The sequence below is a fragment of the Callospermophilus lateralis genome, chromosome 3 (assembly GCF_048772815.1).
Source record: "Callospermophilus lateralis isolate mCalLat2 chromosome 3, mCalLat2.hap1, whole genome shotgun sequence".
NCBI classification, from domain to species: domain Eukaryota; kingdom Metazoa; phylum Chordata; class Mammalia; order Rodentia; family Sciuridae; genus Callospermophilus; species Callospermophilus lateralis.
This window is the reverse complement of record NC_135307.1, coordinates 118,333,939-118,349,698: the sequence shown is the minus strand read 5'-3', so window position 1 is coordinate 118,349,698 and position 15,760 is coordinate 118,333,939. Positions and strand designations below refer to the sequence as shown.

Here is a 15,760-nt window from a genome sequence, read left to right as displayed (position 1 = left end):
GGAATGCAGAGAAATGCCCCCCACCCCTGTTCTATCATATTCTGAGTGGTGCCCTCTCTCTCTCTCTCTCTCTCTCTCTCTCCCCCTCGGTGTCCTCCTTAGCAGTCATAGCGTCCTCCCTGGATCAGTGACATCAAATCAACATGGGAACCTGGCAGCCCAGACCTGCCTGTCCCAGGCAGCAGTTTATCTGGGAGGGGGCAGGGCGGACCACGAAGTCTCCATACCTCTGGATCTCAGGGGTTCCTGAAGCTTCGGGGTGGGGTAGCTGGGGACATGTGTGCGGGCTGAGTGAGCTGGGGGCTCACTCTGTGCAGTGAGGGGGGTGTGGGTCCTTGGGGGAGCAGGCCTCCCTGGGTGAGTGGGATAAGCCAATTGTCGCCCCAACCTCCTTCCCTGGAGGAGGGATTCTGTGGGCTTTGTGTAAAGGGATTAAGGCTTTAGCCTGCTCAGCAGAGAGAAGGGCTCTCCACTAGAGTCCTGTGGCAGTGTGGTCTTGTGTCCGTGGGTCCGTGTGTTATGTGTCCATGTGGGCTGCTGTAGGCCTGGATTCCTGGGCCTGTGCCCTTGGAGCCAAGGGGTGCTGCAGGTTATGGGGAGGGGCGGTGGGCAGGAGGAGATGCCATGTTGTCAGCCCCAGCCGCAGTGGTGGTGGGTGGGGGGAGATCCCACAGCCCACGGAACATCAGTCCACGCTGTCCAGGCTCAGACAGGTGCGTGATCTCAGAGAAGGCGCATCTTGCAACCACACAGCAAGTCAACAGCAGAGAGGAGGCTAGGCCCTGCTCCTGGCCGTGGAGTTTTCCAAGGGAACCTGGCAAGTGGCAGGGGTCCATCCTGTCCACATGCTGCGGTGTCTTTTTCTTCTGTCTCTGAACCCCAAAGGGTCCTGCTGAGGGGGAGCCTGAGGTGAAACCCCTCCCGGTAGCCTTTTTAGAAGGGAACTTGTGTCGTTGATGTCCACAGAGGATCTTTTGCTACAGGAGAAGCAGGATGATTTTACAGACCTTCGGGGGAGCGGCCTGGAGAGAAGCAGGATGATTTTACAGACCTTCGGGGGAGTGGCCTGGATTGAGGGATGGGGTGGCCTGGATCTGTTCTTGGGGGCATGTGTCCAAGCCCTGTACCCAGAGAGAGCAGGGGTAGAAGGCATGGGTGCCATGGAGCCCCGCCGTGGGGATTCGAGTTGTGGGGGAACATGGTGCCATGAGAGAGAGGCCTTCACTCCTCTTCTCCGAGTACAGCATGTGGGTGCGGACGACAAGGAACCCACTTCAGGGAGAGTAGAAATAAGGACCTGCCAGGCGCGGTGAATCCCGGTGGCTTGGGAGGCAGAGTCAGGAGGATCGCGAGTTCAAAGGCAGCCTCAGCAAAAGTGAGGCACTAGGCAACTCAGTGAGACCCTGTCTCTAAATAAAATACAAAATAGGGCTGGGGTGTGGCTCAGTGGTTGAAGTGCCCCTGAGTCAAATCCCTGGTACCCTCCCACCCCTCAAAAAAGAAAAAGAAACCAGCCTCTTTGGGCAGAGGACATCATGGATGCCAGAGGAAGAGAGGGACCTGTCCTGCAGGTCTGCGTGTCCCTGGTCCCCCACCACACTTGCTTCCTCCCCGCCTGCCAGAAGGCTGCCGCTGGGGTCCTGGGGAAAGCATGGGGTGGGGAGGGAGAAGAGGGCCAGGAACGACTGGCCCATGCCATGGTGCCCCACTCCAGCTTGGCCTGCACTTGCTGCGGCTGCCTGGGCCTCATCAAGGCCCTGGGCTCAGAACCCGAAGCCAGCTGGCCTTGCTGTCCAGCTCTGGCTTGGAGAAGCCTCCCTCCCCTAGCTGTGAGACAGTATGTGGAGGGGAGGGGAGGTCTCCTGTTAGACCTGGTCTCCCTTCCCAGCTCTTGTCCCTGAGCCTGCTTGCTGCCTTGGGCGTGTTTGAGGGTCAGATTCTCAGCACTTGGAAAGGACTTAGAAAGCAGCTGACGCCCTGTGGGCACGTCAAGGTGGGAACCCTGAGGCCCAGGGGACAGGGCAAACCTGCGGGAGGACAAGACCAGAACAAGATGGCCCCACCTCCTGGTGCCCAGGCGGCCATCCCCCGCCTCCTGGCTCTTCTTAGCGGGAAGCAGAGCATTTTCTCAGGTCTGAGCAGCAGTGCAGGGAGCGCTGGCTGGTCCCCTGGGCCTCGGGCCTGTCCAGACAGGCTCGGCAGGAATCTGCTCTGGTCAGAGCTGCCTTCCCCAGGGCTGCCCCAGGCTGGGCCCAGGGCCTCGAGGTCCTGGGGACATGTTTACTTTCTGCCTGGCTTCTACACGCATTGTGGTTTCCCCTTGGAGGGCTGCAGTGGGAACAGCAGGGGCTGCTCTGGGGGCTGGGCCATCCTGTGGGAAAGTCTGGGCTGTGCGGCAGGAAGTTTGGAATTCAGCAGCCCAGGTCCTGGGATTCCCACGCTGTGGGCCACGGCTCAGCTCTGGCTTCCCCAGCTACCTGGAGTGAGTGGGTGGCCAGGTCCTCCAGAGCATGAGCCAGAGGAACCGTCTAGTTCTGATGCCTAACCTCCTACCTCACAGATGTGGAAACTAAGAGAGGGACAGGGACTTGTCCAGGGCCCCCTCCTGGCTCATGGCAGGGTAGGCCTGGAATAAGGCCACCTGGTTCCCAGCTCAGGGCTCTGTCAATGGGTCTGGAATCCCCTCATCCCCAGGGGCCTTGCTGGGGTGGGTGGACTCCGGGGACACCCTCAGCCCTGTGTTTCCCATGACTTCTCGGAGCTGGGGCAGGGAGTGTGTGCTGGAAGGGGCCTGGCCTTCTCCACTGCACCCTGGCCACAGCCCAGGCTCTGGGCAGAAGAGAAGTTGGGAAGGGGCCGCCCACTGCTCTTGCTCTCCCTAGGGTCCCCTTGGTGGCTGGGCTGCCCCATAACACTTCTCCCAGCGTAGGCTCTGCTGTGCCCAAGTCTGGAGCCAGAATTCAGACGTGAACTCCAGTTCCCCACCTACCAGCTGAGCAAGCTAGGAAGGCCATGCTGCTCCCTGGGCCTGGGTTTCCTAGTTGCAGAGGATCATGGAAGTAGAACCACTGTGTGAGCTGCCAGGCCTCAGCACACGGTGGCCATCCACCCACCCCAGCAGCCCCTGGAAAGAGACAGAAGAGCCGTCTTGCCCACAGGGGCCTGCTGCCACTCAGGGCTGTGGCAGGGCCCAGGGGAACAGTGAAGGTGCTGAGCTCTCCCTGGACTTAACCACTGAGCCACATTCCCAGCCTTTTTTTTTTTTTTTGGTGACAGGGTCTCACTAGGTTGCTTACAGCCTCACTAAATTGCTGAGGCTGGCTTTGAACCTGTAATCCTTCTGCCTCAGCCTCAGGAGCCGCTGTGATTGCAGGCCATCTTGTCCCGTCTAGGGAGTGTTGGGTGGGGCTGCCTGACCAGTGGCCCATGTGTAAGGTCCACGCTGTTCCCTGCTGTTCCCGCCACTTGGCTGCCCTGCTCTGGGTTGGGGAGCTGGTGATGGGGCCCTCTCCCGGGGAGTCGCCCTTGCTTCTTATTAATCTGCAGGACAAAGGAAGCAGAGCTGTCCTGCTGAGGAGCCGGGGAGAGGGAGCCGGGATGGAGCGAAGTCGTTTATCTTCCCAGCTTGTCTGCTCCGGGGACTGTTTTGGCGAGTGACGAGGAAGGAGAAGCCAATTTGCAGCTTCTTGGAGGAGAAGGTCTCTGCTGCTGCTGTCTGGCACGGCTCTGCCCCTCGTCCCCTCTGGCCACCTGCCTCTTTAATCCATTTAACGCCTCTTCGTGGTTTTTTATTTTTTTTTCAATCTGTCTCCTCAGCTCAGGCCCCCAGGGCTTCCTTGACAGGAGAGAGAAAGGCTTCTCTTGGTCCCAGACTCAGCAGCCCCCGGGCAGTTCCCTGGAAGGGGACGGCTTCAAGGTCAAGCTGCTGCTGGCTGACCTTGAAGCCCTCCCTCCCCCCACAGGCCTCCACTCTTGAGCTCGCTGAGCTCCATCACATTTAAAAGCTGTTAAAAGCGCCCGTCTGGTCGGCTGCCTCCTCCGATCAATGGGTGGGAGAGCAGGCTGACTCAGTTCAGGAACAAGGCCCTGCACTGCAAGGGAGGGGTAGGGGTCTGCCCTGGGGGTCCAGGCCCGGGGGCTGCCTGGCAACTTCCCACCCCTGGGCTGGCAGCGGAAGGAAGGCAGAAGAGGACAGGGACGGTGTAATCTGCGCCTTAGGTTTCTGAATGACTCCCTCTTCAGTTGTGCATGATCAGTTCGCGCAGCAGAGGTCACACCTACCCTGGCCAGGCACTAAGTGCTTTAGGTAGGTGAACTCACTGCATCTCCACAGCAACCCTGGGACAGAGGGTTATTATCAACCCCATGTTGCGGATGGGGAAATGAGATACAGAGAAGTTAAGTTACTTACCCAAGGCAACACAGCTGGTAAGCAGCAGGGCCTTGATGGGAACCCTGGAATTCTGGCTCCAGAACTCCCTGCAGTGTCGGGGCCTGGCTGGGCTCCTCCCTGTGAAGGGACAAAGCTGTGGTCTTTTGGTGACATCTTCACAGAAAAAATACAATCGTTCTGATGTGACATACATAAGAACTAGAACACAGGAACGTCAAGACCTCGGTCCTAGAACTCGGTGGCAGGGGCTGTCCTTTCACCTGCCCACTCCACCCAAATCAGGGCTGCCTCTGGGCTGCAGGAGGCAGCCGCCTTGGGGCTGGGCACAGAAAGCGTCTCCTGACTGGGGATTGCCAGGGCTTGGGCCTTGAATTGCTGTGTGGCCAGAGACAAGTCCTCCCTGGGCCTGAGTTTCCTCCAGAGAGGGGCCTGGGGCAGGGCAGGGCCGGGCCTGGGGGCTGGTTAGGGCTGGGCTCTGGGCCTTTATTAAATCCCACACAAACCTAGCTGCAGGCTTCGTGGAGGTGGCTTTGGAGGTCTCCCCAGGCCATTGTCTGCCTGCTAATGGGTTTTAGCTCCCCTGGGGCCTGGCGGCTTCAAAACCCGCAGAGACTTGCAGCCAGAGAGCTCCCAGTCGGGAAGGCTCTGGCCTCCCTGACCTTCCTCCTCCATTCCACTGCCTGGTGAGCTGGGGGAAAGGGCAGCCTGGGGTGGGGAGGTGTGGAGAAGGGAAGAGGGCTAGGTGCCCCACCCCCACCCCAATCTCACCGGGTCCCAGCTGTGGAGCTGTGAGGACCCGAAAATGCCATCATTTGAGAGACCTTCAGATTCACCCAAGGAGGCCCACTTTTCCAATGGCAATTGTTACGCCATAGCCTTCATACATGATTCCCGTGGCCCTTCCCACCTCACGGCCTCCCACAACCCTGGCTCACTCTACTATAGTCACTCAGACCTCCCCGCTGTCCTCAAGCCCAGGAAGCACAGGGCCCACCATCACCCCAGGGCCTCTGCACTGGTGACCCTGTGCTCTCCCTAGGTCCAGGCTCCTTCAAGTCTCTGCTCAGCTTTCACCGCTCCCAGAGGCCTGCCCTGAACACTCCACTTTAAACTGCCTCCCCTGGCCCACCCCCCATCCTCAGGAGCCTGCTTTGTTGTGTCCACAGATTTATCCCCCTCTGACACTTTGTGACAAATTTATTTGTGTTGTTTTCTCTTCCTCATCCACTAGGAGAGCAGGGACTTTGGTTTGCTTGGCTCCATTGAATCTTTCCCCAGCACTACACACTGCTCAGTAAGTACCTATAGGAGAGATAGGTGGAGGGGTCCAGCACTTCCCAAAGCACAAGAATAGAAACTTTGTTTATGGACCAAGGAAGGGAGTGTTGGAAGATAGAGATTAGAGCCTTGTCTCTGTTCTGTCCTTCAGTGTGGCTTATAGGAAGTCCCCAGCTCTCAGAGCCTTGACTTGCCAGCGCCGCTCCCCCTCACAGGACTGCAGAAGGCGGTTTCTGGGAAAGGGCTGGGCAGGTGCCGCCCACAGGGCCCACCTGCTGCTCTCTGCCCCATCCTGCCCACACCTGCTGGCTGTGACGTCCATGCTCATTGGACCTTCCTGAGCCTCTTTCTCCATCTCTGAAATGGGCAACAAAGCAGACTCAGCCCCTCAAGCAGGTGACACCCGGGGCCTGGTGAGCCTTCTGCAAAGGTTCGCCAGGTTCCCACATTGTTGGGTCAACAGGAAGGAACCACCTTCACCCCTCCTCCCGGAGGAAGCAGGACAGAGTTCACCCAGTCGCGGAGGACAGCAGAGCTGGCAGGGATCTTGGAGGCCAGCAGGGTGGACGCTGGCTCCAGAGAGAGATGGGAGCCGGTCCAAGGGTGATTGTCCCCAGTCGCCCTTCACCGAGCACCAGCAGTGCATCTGGCATTGGGGGCACAATTCCCTGTGCCCCAGGAAGCTTCCCATCCTGCCCTTGGTCTCTCTGAAGGTCCAACAGAGGCGCTTTCAGGTGTGCCGCACCCCCTCCTGCACCTTCTCCCCAGCAGGTATGGGGGGCAGACACTGGGTAGAGGCCTGTGTTCCTGGTTCTCCCCGACTTTAGGGCCTGGAAACCCTGGAAGAAGAGGATGAAATCAATGGAAGAAAAGCACCTGTCCACATCGGGAGGCTGGAAATACCACCCCCCAGGAACCGGTGATGTGGTCCTGGTCTGGTGGTGCCACGGGCTGGGGCTGGCCTTGAGCTCTGTTGCTTGAACCATCCTGCTGCACGATCAGATCTCACCACCAGATCCCGGGTGAAACCAGGTACTCACTGCCCTGACCTTGTCCATGGGACACTCGATTCAGCTCCTTGGACTTTCACAATTGGGTTGGAGGAGGTTGGGGCAGGTACAGATGGTGAACGCTGTCTCCCACAGAGTCACTGGGAAAGACCCAGGTTAGCAAGATTGGGAGGACAGTTTAAGAATGTCCACAGTTCGGCACAGTGGCTCACCGACCCTAATCCCAGGGACTTGGGAGGTTGAGACAGGAGGATGTCAAGTTTGAGCCAAAACTCAGCAACTCAGAGGAGCCCTCAGCAACGTAGTGAGACTCTGTCTCAAAATTAGAAAAGAAAAAAAAAAAAAAAGGCTGGGAAAGTGCCTCAGAGATAAAGTGCCCCACCCCCAGGGTCAGATCCCCATTGCCAAAGAGACAGAGAGAGTGAAAGGTGTACTCTGCAGCACATGGTGACACACCTTAATCCCAGCTTCTTGGGTGGCTGAGGCCAGAGGATTGCAAGTTTAAGGCCAGTCTCAGAAACTTAGGGAGACTCTCAACAACATAGTGAGACTCTAAAAAATGGCTAGTGATGTAGCTCAATGGCAAAGCACCCCTGGGTTCATTTTTCAGTATGGCCAAAAATTTAAAAAAAAAAAAAAAATGATCTGGGGATATAGCTCAGTGACAGAGCACTTACCTAGCATGTGTGAGGCCCTGGGTTTACTCCTCAGCACTAAAAGAAAACAAAAAACAAAGGATGGATTCTCCAGCTCTGGTTCATGGGACAGTCCCAAAAGAAAGGCAGGGAAAGGATTATTCACCTATTTCACAGATGAGGAAACTGAGGCTCAGAGAGGTCCTGGAACACACAAAGCAAGGAAGTGAAAACTAGGGTTTATCTACTCTGCTTGCATCAACATAGTTCCCTATGTTGATCTAATGGATGGAAAACCCTCAACTCTTTGAACCAATCAGTGGCTGTCTACCCAATCCTAGGTCAGATGACCTGGAGACGCAGACCCGTGGGGAGATGATATGGCATCCGCTGGAAGCATCCAGGGAGGTCAAATCAATCATGATAACAAAGGAGTAATCGGTGACATTTTTGGAACACTCAAGGGAAGCCAGCATATTGCCAAACAATATTTGTGAATTACCTCCATTAAGCTCTCATATTTGGGGGTATAAGCATTATTTTTGCTGCTTCTTGGTACTTATAAGTGTATACCTGGGGATCAGCATCACCCCCACACACCCTTGTGGAACCCAGTGGACACTTTTGGGGGCTGCTGAATGGCTCAAGAGGGCCTCTATGTTTTTTAGAGATCAGACCATTTTAGAGAGCGGCTCATGAGGGCAGGATCACTCTCAGGTGTTGTTCTAGCTGAGGTGCTACCTGCCACCTCCGGGACATTGTGCCTAACCCAGGCAAGCACCACAGAGACTCTGCTGAAGTTTCCCAGGCAGGCTGTGTAGACAGGTTGTAGACAGGCATTCCCTCTGGAATGTTGTTCTAGAATTATGTTCCCTGCGCTCGCGTGCTCTCTCCCTCTCTCTCCCTCTCTCTCTCTCTCTCTCTCTCTCTGGGCCTCACTTTCCCTAACCTCTTATCATCCCATCTCTGATGTCCTTGAACCTGTGATCTCACTCAATCTCCTATTCCGGATGCTAACGTGGAATCAAAGAGATCTTTATGGGAGCAAAGAAAGACTTGATAGAAGGGTGCTGGGGGCGAGGGGGGTTGGCCAGTGTGAAATGAGGCAAATACCAGGGCTGGGGCACAGCCCATGTCAAATCCATGAAGGTGGGAACAAAAGGAAATGAGGGAAGAGGGACTTGCGTTCCAGCCACGTCGCCCAGCCTCAGTTTCCCTGTTGTGCATGGAGAGGGTTGGCTCTTCAGTCATTTGCAGAATTGTCACCCCAGGCTGGCAGCCGGAGGAGGAGAGAGTGTGGCCCCTCCTTTCCCCGCCCCGATGTTCACGATTGGTGTCACCTCCTTTCTCCTTCCCTTCCCGTTCCCCTCCGGTTCCGCCTCCCCCTCCCACTCCTTCACAGCCCCCAGCGTGCTGTGCAGTTATTAGTTTAGGTTCATTTAGAATCGGCTTAGCAACCCCACACCCCTGGAACCTGGAAGCTTAAAGCACAAGATGTCTGGCAAATGGAAATTCAATTGCTTTAATATAGAGACTATTTTGCTGCCGACGAACGGGAGCCTCTTATTAAGAATCTGATGGAATTTCTAAACAGGGAGAGAGGCCCCGAGGAGGGGGCATCGCCCATCGCACACCAACATTGCTCTTGACATATTTATGGCTCCAATAAAATCTCCCATCTGGTATATTTTAAAATAAAATTGAAAATTTATCACTTTCCCGAGTCGGTTTGTCGTTCTCCCCAGGAGGAGATAGCCAGCCTGAGATTACAGGCAGCAGCGGTGGCGGGCGAGCCGCAGAAGGCACAGAGGTTAGGCCGGGCTCTGATTTAAATTTCAATACCTTCCCCATTACAGCTGTCTGGGCTGGGAAAATTACTAGGGGGAAGCAGGCCAGGTGCACCTCCTGCTTCTCTGGGCGCCCACTTGCCTCTTTCTCCCAGGGTCTACAGACTGGGCTTGTTTTCTCCCTATTTTGCAAGGTCTGGATGAATGGTGGAGATGTGGGAGGAAGCTCCCTCCCCTGGGAGGACAGTGCTTCAGGCCTGAGGATCAGCATCACCCCCCACACCCTTATGGAGCCCAGCGGACACATTTTGGGGCTGCTGGATGGTTCAAGAGGGCCTCTGTGTTTATTGGAGGTCAGAGCCCAAGATCAGGGCTTAGATTGGTAGGAGGGAAAAATAAAAGTTCCCTCTCTCAACAGCATCAGGGTTCAGTCTAAACTCAGGTCAGAACTTAAACTCAGGCCAGGATCAAGACTCAGGGATCAAGTTTCATTCTGGGCACAAAAACAGGACCCAGGGCTGGGGTGTAGCTGGGTTGGTAGAGTGCTGGCCTCCACAGGGCCCTGGGTTCAATCCCCAGCACCACACACACACACACACACAAAAAAAAAAAAAAAAAAAAGGACACAGATTTCATCATCAGACAAGTCAATTCCAAGCCTCGGTTTCTTCTTTAGTTAAAAGTAAAGATAGGTATTGCCCTGCCTGCTTCAAAGGGCTATTTAGAGGAATAAATTAAAATAAGAAGACCTTTCATTTTATATCATTTTACAATTTCTAAACTGCTAGCACATATTTTATCTAATTTGGTCCTTGCCATATCACTATTTAAAGGCAAGAACAGTGACTCAGAGAGGCTAAGATGCATATCTAAACCAGGTACAGTGGCCCACACCTGTAATCCCAGCCACTCAAGAGGATCACAAGTTCTAAGCCAGCCTCAGCAACTTAGTGAGGTTCCAAGCTACTTAGTGAGACCCTGTCTCAAAATAAAAAGGGCCGGGGATGTAGCTCAGTGGTCACGACTGCACATCTGGCTTCGGTCCCCACTCGGTACGGTACTAGGGGTGGGGGAGAGCAGCTTATCCAAGGCCACACAGTCTGTAAATAGGGTCTGAGTCCAGCCCTTCCTGATTCCAACCAGTTCTATATAGAACAACATAAAGAAGCAGTGACCCAGGCTGCCCTTATCTACCTAGTCCTCACTCTCCACTTTTTCCTCTTCCACCTAAAAGACTAGATTTTCGTTTCCCAGCTTCCCATACAGCCAGGTGGCCAAGGAGATGTGGACAAAGGAACTGGAGAGGATTTCTGGGAAAGTTCCGTAATAGAGAGGCAGAGAGCACAGGATCTTCCCACTCACCCGCTTCTTGCTTCTTGCCTGGAATGCAGACAGGATGGAACCATTTTGGACCTGAGGTGGCCTGAGCTAGACAGCAACGCTGAGATGAGTTCTAAAGAAAGGAAGAGTTTGGGATATTGGTGCCATGGTGGAGCCACCCTGGGCTGATGACCTCCAGATATGCTTAAGTTGCTGTGGTTGGATCCCTCCTACCAGCAGGCAAGAAGTAATTTCTGAGAGAGCCAAAGGTCATCCTAAAAAAGAATACGGTCACTTAAGCTTGGGAAATGCCAGGTTAAGCAGAGTTCTTCTTGCAGAACTCCCCAAATGCTTTAGCTTTTAAATGCTAACCAGTTTTGGAAACTACCACGTAGGGGACATACTAGAGCACGCTTCCCAAGTTTGATTGGCATGGAAACTTTTCCCAAGGCCCACTGTGTATACGTGAGAGAGCGCGTGTATGACTTGGGTCTGGGTGCTGGGAGACCACTTCCTGATGTCTGGCAGGGGCTGGAAAGCGCGTTTCCAACATTCTCATTATTAAAACAAATGAAGAGGGACTGGGATTGCAGCTCAGTGGTAAAGCGCTCACCTCGTATGTGGAAGGCACTGGGTTCGAGCCTCAGCACTACATAAAAATAAAATGAAGGTAGTCTGTCCATCGACAACTAAAAAAATATATATATAAAAAAAAAGAAATGAAGACACTGGCTCCTTTCTTTGGGTGCTCGTGAGCGTCAGCTGGCATGCATGATCAAAGGGAGGCTGGGCCAGGAAGAGGAGGGCTAATGTGGGGACCAAGTCAGGGGAGCTGTTTGGGGAAAGAGGGTCTCCTCTCTCTGCCCTCTCCCCAGCCTATCCCCTCAGTTTTCTGGAAGCTTCAGGCTAAGTCATACACCTGGCACCCTGGTTCTGCCTCTGCGCAGGGGCCTGCTCTCAGTCCGCTGTGGGGTCCCACTGCAAGCTGCAAGGTCTTGACGCGTCCATTCGATGCCATTTTAAGGACTCAACACAATGACAGTCATCCAGGTGACTGCTGACAGGGTGCGCAATGACTGTGACCCTGTGGGTGAGCCGTGGACGGCCTTGCCAGGGGGTGATCCCATTACTTCTTAAATAAGAGGACCATAGCCGAGGGCAGCCAGTCACCAGTCCATACCAGGGGGAATCAAGGAGCCCCTGGTACGGCAGCCTGGTGGAGGACAGGCAGGTGGGGTGCAGGGGGTGGGGGGACATGATATCCAGAACCCCAGACTGAGGACGGGGGCTTGAGGGCCCTCTGCCCTGTTCTGTTGTGGCGAGTCCAGTCCATTCCCCAGACCTCGGTCTCCCTGACTGTGCAATGGGAATGACATCAGGCCTCTGAGAACTTGTCCAGAGCGGGAACTCCAGGGTTCTGCTTGGTAAGGACATTGTAGGGGATTAAGGTCAGGACAGAAAGACAACTAGCTCTCTCCTGCCAGAAACTCCTTGAGGGCAAGATCCAGGCCTTCTTCCCCTTTCCAGCCCCAGAAGCTCACCCTTCTGGCAGGACTGTCCCAGATTGGGGGTGGTGGATAACCATGTCCCAGCAGAAATGGGGGAGCCAGGGCAGGAGAGGAGGGGGAGGAGATGTGTGGGGAAAAACAAGCCTGAGACCTCATCTGAAGGACACTCGCTATCAAAACCTGAGCAAGAACATCAAAAAACAAGAAATGATCTGGGCGCCGAGGTGCACGCCTGTAATCCCAGTGGTTTGGGAGGCTGAGGCAGGAGAATCGCAAGTTCAAAGCCAGCCTCAGCAATTTAGCAAGACCCAGTCTCAAAATGGAAAAAAAAAAAAAAGGTTGGGGATGTGACCCCATGGCTAAGTGGCCTGAGTTCAACCCCCGTACCAAAAAAATTAAATAATAATAATAATAATAATAATAATAATAATAATAATAAAAGGGCAAATTTCCCTCGTACTTGCAAAGGCTACTTTATGGACCATGGAGTGGAGTGGGCAGGTGGTCCACGGCAGAGGATTGGAAGCATCTCTTTGTAAATTCCCTGGAGATTCATCTGCAATGCAGATGAAGCATCTTAGAAACAAGAATGAAACAGGGTTTGATGTTCATAAAGGCCAATTCAGAGGCGCGCTTCCTGTTCAGCCCAGGGCGCCAGCGTGTGTGTGAGACAACTGGCCCCAGCAGGGTAGGGGCCTGCACGGGTAAGCTCGCGGACATGTGTGTATGAATACATGGTTACTCGGATCTTCAGCAGAACCATTTTGGATTTGGTCCTCATGGGAAGTCCAATTCATGCCTAGATCTAGGTTCAAAATATTCAGTCACCTTGTGTAGCTATTGAACACTCACTAAGAGCCTGGAGTTGTTGACACTGGGAGGAATAGGAGGTGGCCCCTAGGCCAGGTGCAGTGGCACATGCCTGGAATCCCAGTGACTGGGGAGACAGAGGCAGGAGGTTTGCAAGTTCAAGACCAGCCTCAGCAATTTAGCAAGGCTCTAAGCTACTTGATGAGACCTCATCTCAAAATAAAAAATAAAATGGGCTGGGGATATTGCTCAGTGGTTAAGTGCCCCTGGGTTTATGCCCAGGGCCCAACAAGAAAAAAGAAAGCAAAAAGAAAGAGAGATGACCCCTAGAAGAATTCAGGCCAGTGAATAAACACGGTAAATAAACACCTTAAAGACCACAGCACCCTGGGAACATAGAAAAGAGGCATCTGGCCAGGCGTGGAGGGTCAGGCAGGGCTTCCAGGAAGAGATGGACGTTGGAGCTGCACTACCTGAAACAGTGACCACATGTGGCCATTTACATTTAAATTAATTGAAAAAAAAAAATTGCAAGTCAGTTCTTCAGCCACACTGGCCACATTTCAAGCAGGCTGTGGCTACCATATCCTTTGTGAGAGACAGGACATGGACATCTCCATTGTCACAGAAAAGTCTAGGGACAGTGCTAAGAAGGTGAACAGACTTTCTGTGGGCAAGGGCCCCAGAGAAGTGGTCCTTTCCAGGGAGCAGCTTAGGAAGGCTCTGAAAGAGAGGCAGCCTGCTCCGGGGACCGGAGCCCTGAGCACAGGTTTGGGGGGGGGGGACAGTGATAAATGAAGCCAGACAGGAGGGAAGAGCTCAAATGGCAGCCAGAGCCTCTGCATGTGTTGGCAGGAGCTGGGGTTTTGTGCTGAACGCGGGAGTCTTGGAAGGGTTTCAGGAGAGAGGCAAGGTCAGGCTTCCAGGTGAGGCAGAGCTCGGGAATGGCTGGGAGGAGAGCCGCAGGGAGGCGGCAGCCCGGAGCCCAGGGAGAGCAGAGGCAGGGTGAGCCCAGAGGACCTGGAGTGGGTTGGCTGGGTGCTGGAGAGAGGGCCTCTGGCCTGAGTGCTAGGGTGACCAGAGCTGCCCCAGAGGAGGAGGAGAGTGAAGGGGGGTGAGACAGGCCGGTGGAAGAGGAGATGTGTGAGTGAGTGAGTCCTCTGGGAGTGTTGGGCTGGAACTACTGACTGCACGGTCACCAGCAAGTAGGTGGGTCACCAGCAAGTAGGTGGGGTACAAGTCTCCAGAGAGTAATCCAGAGGTTGCTGGGGCCCTGGGAAGCACAGATGAGGTAGTGGCCCAGAGAGAAGAAGCTGGGGAAGGCAGTGTCCCAAGGAAGGGCGGGGAGCCAGGGGTTCCTTGGGAGGCATCACGCATGGGGTTGAGGTTCGTTCCTTGGTCCCTGGGTGTGGAAGCTGTAGCTCTGCATCTGGGCAGGGATCCTGCAGGAGACAGGGCAGTGTCGGGCAGGAGGGCACAGGGCTCAGGGAAGGCGGTGGGCAGGGCTTTCATCATAGCAATGACAGGCAACAGGGAAGCTTGTGTTTTCCAAAAAGGGACACAGCAGTCTCTTGCCCCACAGGCTCTCCTGCAGTGTGGTCTGGGCCCTGCTCCTGGAGGTGGGTCTGGATGGGCCGTGACTGCTTTGGCCATTAGACTTTGGCAGAGATGACACTCTAGGAATTCTGAGGTTGGGTCATAAGATGAAATGCGGTTTCTACCCCATCGAGACACGCTTGCAGCCCTAAGCCAACATGTAAGGTGTCCTATCAAACTGACCACCATGCCCTGAGGAGGCCACCTCAAGCATGGGTGGTGTGCACGTGGTTCTGGTTGGCAGCCCTGGCCTGGCTCCCACCCACACCAGCATCAACCGCCAGGTCTGAATGAGCCAGCCTCTGGATACTTTTTGTTGTTACTTGGATTGAACCCAGGGGTGCTTAACCACTGGGCCACCTGCCCAGACCTTTTTATATTGTATTTAGAGACTGGGTCTTGCTAGGTTGCTTAGGGCCTCACTAAGTTGCTGAGGCTGATTTCAACTGGAAATCCAGTTGAGGCTGGATCCTCCTGCCTCAGCCTCCGGAGCAGTTGGGATTTCGGGCATGCACCACTGCGCCGGGCTTTCTGGATGGTTCTTCACTCCAGACACTGAGCCCCACCACCAACACTGTGCAGCAGGCTCTTTGTGTCCAATTGTCTGGCCTCTAGAATCCATGAGTATAGTGGAATGGTCACTGATTTAGGCCAGTACATTTGGGGTGGGGCTGCACTTCTCACAGTATGATAATAGTAGCTGGAACGGGCAGGAAGCAAGCAGGCCAGCTGTGGGCATGTGTCAGGGACAAGGACATGACAGGATATGGGGTGGGGACTCAAATGTTGGGATGGGGAGGGATGACTGCCTGGCTGACTGTTAGGCTGAGGAAGCTGAGTCAATTGAGCAGTGGTGGATGCTTTGAAAGGGGGGATGGAGTTGGGGATTTGGGGAGTTTGGTGAGGGGGGTTTCAACCTTGGAGTTTGGGTCTGGGGGTTACCCCCACCCCAGGGCAACCTCAGGGAGGTCTTGGTGGGAGCAACTTCAAGAGGTGAGGAGGACTTTGGAGTTTTCTGTTTAGTTCCCAGAACTCTCTAAGCCTCAGTTTTGCTGATCTGGAAAATGGGAGCACAGATCCGTCCTGGTACAGAGTAAATGCAAGGTGAATGGAACTGCCCTTCCTTTTATCATTTTTTTCTCCTTTATTTTTATCATCTTGACCAGGGACCCTCACATGTGTATAGACTTAACTGTTGATACATATATCCAAGGACAAGGTTATTTTACTACTTTATAGACACAGAAAATGATCTCAAAGGGGCTGGGAGTGATCCAAACCCCAGAGGACCCCAGTCTTTTCAGCTTGTATTTTTTTTCTGCAACTGCCTGTTCTTCCCGGGATCCAGGCAGGAAGGTGGGGAGTGCAGGCTGGTGATGCAGCAGGGCCCTGGGGGGCCTGGGTGTGACCACCGGTGCTGGAT

General features: G+C 54.4%; 1 long non-coding RNA gene across 1 annotated transcript; it reads right to left on the bottom strand.

The window, feature by feature from the left end:
* Positions 1-5,690: 5,690 nt before the first annotated feature.
* Positions 5,691-10,627, bottom strand: LOC143394157 (uncharacterized). Its single transcript, XR_013090668.2, has 3 exons — positions 10,466-10,627; positions 7,359-7,394; positions 5,691-6,510 (listed from the first exon to the last, which is right to left on the bottom strand). It is a non-coding gene; the product is annotated as an uncharacterized LOC143394157 (long non-coding RNA).
* Positions 10,628-15,760: the final 5,133 nt, after the last annotated feature.